The following is a 10,561-nucleotide window of genomic DNA, read 5'->3' on the forward strand; positions in this document are numbered from 1 at the left end:
GTGGGCCCTGGGCCATATTCTTTAGTAGTGGGTACCAGTGCTGGCGTGGCCAGTCTGGGGCTATGAGTATCATTCTGGGTCTCTCCTTCCTGACTTTCAGAAGCACCTTTGAGAGAAGGGGCAATGGAGGGAAGGCATATACTGTCAGGTTTTTCCAACTGAATGAGTGTGTCCACTTTCCAAGCTTGATGGTGAAGCGTCCTTGTTCAAAATGTTGTTAGCTGATAGTTTTGGGGGCTGGCAAAAAGATCTATGTCTGGGTGGCCCCATTTTTGAGTTATCATTACAAATACTTGTGGATCCAGTTTCCACTCGTGGGGATCCTTGATGTTTCTGCTGAGGTCGTCTGCCAATGTGTTATTTTTTCCTGGCAGGAATTGAGCTTGTAGCTGAACGTGGTAAGCCAGTGCTGTGTTCCACAAGGTCATTGCTTGCCTGCATAGAGGGTAGGAGTGTGTACCCCCTTGTTTGTTTATGTACCACATTACTGTGGTGTTGTCCATCCTTATTGTAAGCTGTCCTGGATGCAAGAGGTTCTTGAAGGCTGTCAGGGCATTCTGTACAGCTAGCATTTCTTTTTGATTGATGTGCAGATGCCTTTGATCTGCAGTCCATATGCCTTGAACGCACTGTCCTGCCATGTGTGCCCCCCAGGCATAGTCCGATGCATCTGTTGTCATAGTTTTCCTGGCTGTGGGCAAGGTGAAAGGCTGACCCTTGTTGAGGTGACATGCCTGTGACCACCATAGAAACTCTTGCTGGAGGCAGGGAATGAGAAATATCATTGTGTCCAAGCTGTGGCTGTGTTGAGACCATACGCTTTTTAGGTACCACTGTAATTTCCTCATATGCAGCTTTGCAAATGGTATTAGTAGTATGCAAGATGCCATGAAGCCCAAGGCCTGCAGAATTTTTCTTGCAGGGAGTTGGGTCTTTGTTGCCATTATTTTGAAATATTGAGTCAGTTGTAGTTGTTTGTCTGGCGTCAGATAAGCCTTCTGGGCCGTTGTATTCAAGCTGGCACCCAGGAATGTCATATTTTGTGAGGGTACTAGTTTTGATTTATTTTCGTTTACTGTGTACCCTAGGCAACTTAGAAGATTTTTTACAAAAGCCAGATGCTGTAAGAGGATGTCCTTGCTTTCTGCTTGGATGAGGCAGTCGTCCAGGTATGGGTATATTTGAATTCCTCTTTGTCTGCAGTATGCAATTACTGGTGCCAGGCATTTTGTGAAAACCCTGGGTGCAGTGGATAAGCCAAAGGGCAGTGCAGAGAATTGGTAATGGGTTGAACCTGCAATGAAATGGAGGTATCTTCTGCAATTTTGTCTGATAGGGACATGCAGGTATGCCTCCTTGAGGTCCAACGTTACTAGCCATGCTTTCTTGCCCAACATGGGAAGAAGCTGCTGTAGTGTTAGCATCTTGAATTTGGGTACTTGTAAGAAGGTGTTTAGAACTGAAAGGTCCAGAATTGGTCTCCAGGCATTGTCCTTTCTGGGGACTAGAAAGAGTCTTGAGTAAAATCCTTGGCCTTGCTCCCGTGTAGGTACCAGTTGAATGGCTCTCATGTCCATGAGAGCTGTAATTTGTTTTTGTGCCTCTGCCCATTGATTTTGTGGCAGGTTTGACATTCCTCCTTTCGTTGGCAAGGTGTGGAAATGGAATCTGTATCCTTGTGAAATTATGTCTAGGACCCATTTGTCCTTTGTGATGATGCGCCAGTTGGCTGAAAAAAGTGCTAATTTTCCTCCCAAGGGAGCTGCCAAGAGAGTTTTGCTTGGCCATATGAGGTTTAAGTCATTGTGTTTGCCTTCTAGTAGTTTGGGGCCTGTCTTCTCCTCCCTTTTGTGTTGCAGTGCCCCATTGTCGAGGTTTGTAGTGGGTTTGTGGTTGTCCTCTGCCTCTTGGGCGTCTGTATTTACACCTCTGTGGTCTGTCAGTAGCTGGAAAGGACCAACTTTTTGTTGGCCAATTTCTGCTGAAGCGAGGGGGCTGAACCTGTAAGAAATCTTTGACTGTCTGCATAGATTTTGCCTTATCCTCCATTTTCTTTAAGACTTCTTCTGCTTTAACTCCAAATAGGACATCCTGCTGTAAGGGAGCATCTAGAAGCTTTGCTTTAACATGATCAGGCAGAGTTTTGTTCCTTTAACCAAGCATGCCTACGTATAACAGACCCAGTAACAGTTGCTCTACAGGAAGCTTCCAAGGAATCAAATCCACATTGTAAAGTATGTTTGCCCACCTGTTCAGCTGCATGCAACAGATCTTGCATTTCCTTCAATTCAGACTGTTGAGGAAGTGTGCTCATTTTTTGTCTTATTTGAGACATTAGAAATTGCTGGTATTTTAGCATGTGAAATTGACAATTTAGTGCTCTTATAGCTAGAGTGGCTGAGGTGTAAACCTTTTCCCCCCACCTGTCTAGTGCTCTGGAGTCCCTTTCAGAGGGTACAGGATTTTTTGCCATAGAAGCCTTAGCCCCTCTGGTACCATGGGAAATAGTCTCTGGGTCAGCAACAGGGCTTTTATAGAGGAATTTGTGGGAGTCAGGCACTCTATAATATCTGTCTGGTTTGAATGGAGCAGGAGACAGGGAATCTGGATTTAAACTAGATTCTAAGTAAACATCATCCACAATGTCTAAAATTGGGGGGATAGCAAGAGGTCTGTGCTGGGGGAGTAAAAGAAACTCTCTGAGCCTTTTCTTTGAGTCAGAGTAGTCCTGACCTTCCCAGTGAAAATGTTCCCTCATAGTGTGTAAAGTTTCCCCAAAGGAGTAGTCTTCAGGGGGAGAAGCTGAGGGAATGGAGTCCTCAGCATCAGAATCTTCATAAGGGGGAAAGGAATAACCTTGTTCCTCAGAAGAGCCTGAGGAAATAGACACTTGATCAGAGGAGGCATAATCTTCCTCTTGTCTAGGCCTTTTGTCGGTCGATTAAAGAGATCAAATCTTCAGCCATTTTAAGCATCTGTTTTCTTAGGCATGGGGCCTTGAACTGGAGACTGAAATGCAGTCTGTTTAGGTTTAAGAGGAGTCCTAAGCTAGGATACGTTTTTATGGTGAGCGTCGTCGGTCTGAAGACACCTTCAGAAACCGAAGGTGTTTCTGCAGCACCGGCTTCTTCTTTCTGCAATGTCGTCGGTAGGGCCTAAAGAAAATGGCTGCGTCGGCCTAGCACTCTCCGCCAAAGGATCCGAAGCGGTCTCGGGTTCCAATTCTGCGGTAGCCAGGGGCTGCGTAGGTGTCTCACTGAAAACCGGTGAACCGGAGACCGGCCCAGCCGAGGCCTCGGAGTCTGACTTGGGTCTAGGCTGCCTGTCCTTATCCTTGCGTTTTTTGTGCATGCCGGTAGTCGGTTGCTCCGAAGGCATAGTATAGTTAAATTTTCTACCGAAGCAGTGTCGTGCGAAATCAAATCGTCGTTTTATAGTACGCTTATTGAACCTAGCACAAAAGCGACAACCAGTGACGTCGTGGTCTGGGCCTAGGCAAGGTATACAATAAGAATGAAAATCCTTATGAGGTATTTGCTTCCCACAAGAAATGCAATTGTTAACTTTTTCTGACATGGGTCTGAGGCAAGAAAAGTTTCCCCAACGGGGTACTTACTTTATTGAAGACTTCGGATCTGAAATTCGACTTCGGAAATCTCAGGAGTCGGCCGACCGGCACTTGCGAACTGCTTCTGCTTCGGGCACCGCACGGCAAGAAAGACTGAAGAAAATGGAGTTGGATGCATCATATATACCCCTGGCACACTGACGTCAGGGAAGAAGTGACAGCAACTGACGCCGGACCAAGACTTTGGAATTCAGGCCGACTGCGGGACCGCCTAACGACAGGATAACCCAAGTGTGATGACTGCAGCAGGGTAACACGATGAACATCTGTCCCAACACGTGTGTCAGTAAATCTGGTAGAGGGTCCAGAATCCAAGGAATGTCCACAATGTATGATTGAAGAAAGGGGAACCAGACTTGACGAGGCCAGTGTGGGGCAATCAGAATCATTCTGCTTCCCAAGGAATGCGCTTTCTGAATCACCCTTGAGAGGAGGGGAAACGGAGGGAAAGCATAAAGCAAACCGGAGGGCCAATTGTGAACCAGAGCATCCCTGGGTGATTCCCCCTGTGGGGGGATCAGCATGAAGTAGTTGCTGCATTTCACATTGACAGGGCTGGCAAAAAGGTTGCAGCAAGGCTGACCCCATCTGCTGAAGATTCGCTCTGCAACCAAGCGATTCAGGGACCACTTGTAAGGCATAAGTAATGCTCTGCTTAGCCTGTCCGCTATTACGTTGGACTTCCCCAGAATGTGCGTTGCCACCAGAAACCGTTGGGCAGCTATTGCCCAATGCCACACTCGCATAGCCTCTCTGCATAGAGGGTAAGACCGGGTTCCCTCTTGCTTGTTGAGATACCACACTACTGACATGTTGTCTGAGTGTATCGCAATAGTCCCTAGAGGAAGAACTTTCTGAAGTGCCTGCAATGCAAGAAGCACTGCTCTCATCTCCAGGATGTTTATATGCAAATGTATCTCGTGTTCCTGCCACGTGCCTTGGACTGTCCTGCCGAGATAATGCCCCCCCCACCCCATCTGGGAGGCGTCCGTATTCACCGTGGCAACAGGGACGGGTGGAACGAAGGGCTTTCCCCCGTTCAAATTGTTGGTGCACAGCCACCAACGGAGGTCCTGCTTGCACTTGTCTGTGAGTAAGATGGGATGAGATAGTGGGAGTCTTTGGAGAGACCATTGGACAAAGAGGAGCCATTGAAGAAGTCTCATGTGTAATCTCGCTAGAGGGACCAACATGATAGTTGCTGCCATGGTCCCTAGGAGTTGTAGAACCAGTCTCGCCTTCACTTGTCTCAGGGGCATCAGCATGTGTATTTGTTGTTGTAATGCTGTGATCCTTTCTTGTGGTAAGGATGCTCGCATTCAAATGGTGTCTAACTCTGCTCCTATAAAGGTGACACGCTGTGAGGGCAATAAGGCAGATTTTTCCCAGTTTATTGTTATGCCCAACTGGTGACATAGACTGATGGTAGCGTCCCTGGTCTGCACTAGTTGATGCCTGGTGGGGGCGGTAAGGAGCCAGTCCAGGTATGGAAACACCTGGAATACCTGACGTCTCAAGTGAGCAGTCACCACTGCCATACATTTGGTGAACACCCTGGGGGCTGTGGTGAGACCAAAGGGCAGGGCTCGAAACTGGAAGTGATTGGCTCCCAGCCGGAAGCATAGGTGACTCCTGGATGCTCTGTCCATTTTGACATGGTAGTAAGCATCCTTGAGATCGATGAAGCACAGCCATACCTCCTCTCCCAACAATGGGAAAATCGATTGTAGTGTGACCATACAGAACTTGGACTTGTGTATGTAATTGTTGAGTTGATTGAGATCTAGTATGGGTCTCAGGTCCCTGTTCTTTTCGGCACCAAAAAGAATCTTGAGCAAGTCCCTAATCCGATTTGGTCTGAGGGGACTCATTGGATGGCTCCTTTTTCTAGCAGCTGAGAGACCTCTGAGGCTGCTTGATCCCTTTGACTGGGTGGAATGCCTGGGATTTTTCTGATTGGCGGGGGTACTGAAGAGAATGGAATGAGGTAACCTCCGGAAATTATCCGTAATACCCATCGGTCCTGGGTAATGCTCTCCCAGGCTTCCAGATATAAGGAAATTCGACCCCCGACTGGCTCCGGTTAAGCTCAGTCGGGCACACCCTCAGGAATGAGAGTATGGAGAGCCACGGAAGGAGTTGCGGTCTCCCAAACTGCGGGGGCCCCCTCTGCCTCTGGGGTGACGTCTCCCTGAGTAACCCCCCCTCCCCTGCAGGGTTCACCTTGTGCGGCAGGAAAAAACCTCTGTGATTTCTTGAACCACACCCCCCCTCACTGGGTCTTGGGATAAGGCCTAGGAGGAAGGGAAAAACGGACCCCTATGGCAGACAGGGTCTTTCCCTCTTGCTAGCACCTGGTGAGGGTGTCTTTCACTTTGGTCCCAAACAAGGAGGAACCGTCAAATGGGGTGTCAGTGAAGGAAGACTTGAAGGCCTCCGCAAAGTGACATAGGCACAGCCAGGCTTGCCTTCTAAGGGCGACCCCTGAGCTTGCTGCCCTACTCGCTCCCTCGGCTGCATACGAAATAAGTCGCATGGATGAGTTAGCGATGGAGTTGAGGGTAGAAACCTGTGCGTTAACCATCTGAGCCACCACCTCAGGTATGTTACCTGCAAAAGTATCTCCCAACTCTTTGAGGAGATCTCTCTGGAGCCGAGTGAAGTGAGACAAATAATTCAGCGACCGTAAAGTGAAGGTTGCTGAAGATAGGGTACGCTTCTCGTACCGGTCCATGGTCCTAGACTTCTTGTTAGTAGGATGGACCAATGAAGAAGACTCTGCAACTTCCTTCTGGGTGGCTGCCGCCACCACCATGGCATATACAGAGACTCCTTTTGACAGAACCTCTTTGCCCTGGGGTGCGGACAGGAATTTGTTGGGATGCCTGGGCACGGGCTCCACAGAATCGGGGTTTTTCCACACTCTTCGACAAATGAGGTCAAGAAGTTCGAAAGGTGGAGACACCCAGGAGGCGGAGGGTTGAGCGCCAAAAGCCTTAAGGAATACTGACTCCTCCTCGGAAGGAGCTTTGGAAGGCCAGGCTCCTCTTTGTTTCAGTATCTCCAGGATATCGGAGAAGGAAACATCATCAGAGGAAGACTTGAGGGACCCCTCCGATTCCTCGAGGTCAGTATCGGAGGTGAGAGACTCATCCTGGGAGTCTATGTGCTTCCTCTTGCACAATTTCTTTCTAGGAGGGTCCTCAGACACGGACTCTGGGAGACCCTCAGAAAGTTGGGGACCGCTCATGGGGGTATCCTTCGGGCCTGGCGCTCTACTGCCCATGGATAGGTGAGTGTCAGAAGCTCGCGTCGGGGTGGTGGGGGATGGAATGACAGACCCGGGTGATGTAGCTGACGATCTGGCCAACGTGCTCCGCATGGCCTCGAAGGCAGGTCCCCCCCCCCCGAGTCCGAGGACCGACCGGCCTCCGAGGCCACGACCGGGACCGGGGTCCCATGAGCCGATGCACCGAGTGGGGGACTCGGAACCGACAGATGTCCCGAAGTATCCCCCTCGGGCCCGACCGAAGAGACCCGAGTCTCGAACTCTGTGGATGGAACAGACATGGTCGGAGCCGAGGTCGGCACCGATAGACCCAGAGGGGGTACCGGAGCCGGAGCAGGAACATCACTCGGAGCGGAGCATACCGGCTCCGACGACAAGGATGTGCTCGGAGGAGGAATCATCGAAATGGTCATAGGAACTGGCTCCGGAGCCGAATGGGTCGGAGCTGAGAACAATTTGGCCAACACCAGCAACTGCAGGAGCCTCTGCACCACCCTATCAACATCCAAATCAGAAAGCCTGGAGGACTTGGAGGACAGCGATGGAGATTGGGATCTCTTGTCAGGTGAACCATGCCTCACACTGGGCGACCGGCTCTGAATGGGTTCAAGAAAAATAGGAGCCGACGTCGATTCAGTTAACACTGATACCTCCTGTGGCCCCGAGGACAGTGGAGCCGAGGAGGTAGAGTCCAAAACAGTAATCTTCTCTGGAGGCTCCGAAGTGGCAGATGGAGCTGGAGACCTTTTCTTAGACTTAGAAGCTTTAGATTTTGATTGAGGACTAGAAGCCGAGTCTATAGCTTCCTCAAATTATGGTTTTAGAAGTCCCTTTAATATCAATTTATTTTTCCTCTCCTGGAGCACCCTAGGACTGAACGCGTGGCAAAAGCTACACGAGTCCTGTAAATGGATGGCTCCAAGGCAGTAAACACACACAGAGTGTCCATCCGTGATGGACATCTTATATCCACATTTGTAACATTTTTTAAAGCCAGAAGGCTTATGCTCCTTCTGATCCTTAGGCATTTTATAACTAACGCTAGCGAAACCACCTAGACGCAACTTACACCAGAAAAACAGTACTAGACACACTCTAAGAACCTCTAACTGAAACGGTTCTTCTAGGGAACACACAGAACAACACAATCACACAAAAAGTTGATCTAACAACAGAGGGGAGGACTAGGTCCTCTAACTAAACGGGCCTAGCCCGCTGGAACAGTTAGGGATACCAAAAACACAACTATCACACTCAAACACAGAGACAGCAACAAGAAATAGCTATCAAAATAGCTTTTGGGCATGAACTAACAAATTTCTCTAAGAGAAATAGCAAAAAGAAGGTACTTAGCCACAGCCAAGCAAGACCATGTCCGAGCTACACAAGCGGCAAACGAGATCTGGGGATATGGAGCAGTGCACCATGGGATACCCTCTTAGCCCAGCCAATGAGAGACTTTGAGCTAGTAAAATCGGCCGAGTCGGAGCCGATAGTTGGCTCTGAACCCACAGGTAAGAATGTAGGTGAGATAGGACTACATAACATAACAAGTTAAAGTCCCTTACAACATTTCCAAAAAATCTTAAAATAGTAGGCAACAGACATGTAAACAACACTTTGCACTCAACTTTCTAAGGTCCCCATTTGACCTTGATCCAACTCTGGTCCCCTGACTTCGACTCCATGCAACAAAGATCAAATGAGCGCAGATCCACCCAACCAAGGAGTATTCTCATAGTAGGTAAGCAGTGCATGTGTGATGAATCACACATCCACCTCGAGCTCAAGACAGAAGTAAATCCCTCAAGGAAGAGAAGGAACCCCTACCCCTCCACTGGTTGACCAGTGTATGAAGCCTGGACAGTCACAGGACCACTAAGTAGAGTCAACTATGTAGCCCAATAATGAATGGTGATAGTTACCAATACTTAATAATGGGGTAGAAATAACAGCTATAGGAAGGATTAAACATTATGAAAAAGAACCAGGCATCAACAATGTTACATTATAAGCGGGTACACACTGAAATTCTTAAGCATATCTGTAACCGTGACTTGGCTTGATTGGTTCTTCTACTGGAACTGGCTAAACAAATACATAGCATGTGCAATCATTGCATATTCATTTATTGTCTAACACCAACTCTTACAAATAAGTTTCTGATTCCTACTAATATACTTTCCCATTCCCACAGAGCAAGCAAAGACAAAACAGGAGGAGTGAGACAGAAATTCAAGCAGGAGGGGACGCCCCATCAGCCTGAAAGTTGGTCCCAGCCCCCTCTTCTCTCCATTTATAACAAACCACCACACCTTTCAAAGTTTAGGCAACCAACCAACTGCTCTTAAGACACCCCTCCCCCATTTCTATATGGCAAGAATTTATCCACTGCTAAGTTTAGTATTCACATAAAAAAGGACAACTACTCTACAACCACACTACCTCCCAAGTTATTCCTTTCATGTTTACCTGACTTATCTCTAGGACATCCTTCTTGAAACAGCAATTCCCATTCATCTGTAGTGATCTAATGGCTCTAACAGAAAGCTTACTCTTGCATGAACAGATCATGGACTGCAGCATGTGTCAAATCAATAAAGGGCTGTGGTTACTTATAGGACTATGACCGACGTGCTGCGCAACAATCTTTTCGGGAGTCACCAAAGTGTTTCCACAGAAGCAGCATCAGCATTTATGGCTCTTACTATCAGGGCTGCCACTATGTACCACCAGCTGGCACTGGCAGTTCAGTCATTTGTATTGTTCTTCTTGTGGAGTTAACAGCTCACAGGCCAACATGCTCATCTCCCACCCCCTCCAGGTGCACCCACTTTCCATGATGTTCCAGCTCAATGTTGACTGGATATATTAACATAGTCTTTTTCATGTCACGTAATTTTCAACTTATTGGATCCAAACCTCTCAACTGTCCAGATTTTCACAGAACGTCCAGATTTCTGCTTCACATTTTTGCTCTGTTCTTCATAAATTTTTTGTTTTTCTGAAAGTAAGGATTGAACTCACTAAATAATGACAGGTATTTGGGTTTCAGAAGTCATATTCTTCAGAAAATGCATGTTAACAAGAACTTTTACTCCAGTAACTTTCTAAGTTTATAAGAGCAATATTTAAAAATTGTCCCTATTTTTGAGGCATTTTCCATCCATTATTTTTGTCTTTGTCCAGATTTTTTTGTGCTAAGAGAGTGACAGCTGTGATTAGATCCTCTTAGTAAACAACAAAAACTTGCTGGGATATTTTTAAATTAGAACAAGATAAGCAAAGTGGAGGTTCATATCTTTCATTTTGTGAAAATTATTGCCAATTCGTTTGTTTTGTCTAACATTTTTAAGATGAGTTTTATGGATACTGGCTTGAAGAAGGCGAATGTATACATCCACAGATTATGTGTATGTTGTTACAACAGACAGCATAATATACTTATTCTAGTACTCGCTTGAAGGAACAAAATATATAAAAGCCATCTGCATTTCCCACAGTCCTTAGGTAGCCAGTTAAGTTAAAATCAACCACACACCACAATGCAGCCCATGTTATTTGTTTTTCACTGCAGTCATGTAACAAAAGAAAATTTCTGAAATAAAAATTATAAATTAAATGCAGCACATTTATTCCGCAGT

At 47.1% G+C, this 10,561-nt stretch overlaps 1 protein-coding gene across 1 annotated transcript in view; it reads right to left on the minus strand.

The window, feature by feature from the left end:
• Positions 1-10,561, minus strand: part of GAREM1 (GRB2 associated regulator of MAPK1 subtype 1) — a 2,177,677-nt gene that overhangs the window by 1,993,809 nt on the left and 173,307 nt on the right. The gene's annotated exons all lie outside the window — the stretch shown is intronic.

The sequence above is a fragment of the Protopterus annectens genome, chromosome 17.part0, assembly GCF_019279795.1.
Source record: "Protopterus annectens isolate FY-2018-M chromosome 17.part0, PAN1.0, whole genome shotgun sequence".
Lineage (NCBI taxonomy): Eukaryota > Metazoa > Chordata > Ceratodontiformes > Protopteridae > Protopterus > Protopterus annectens.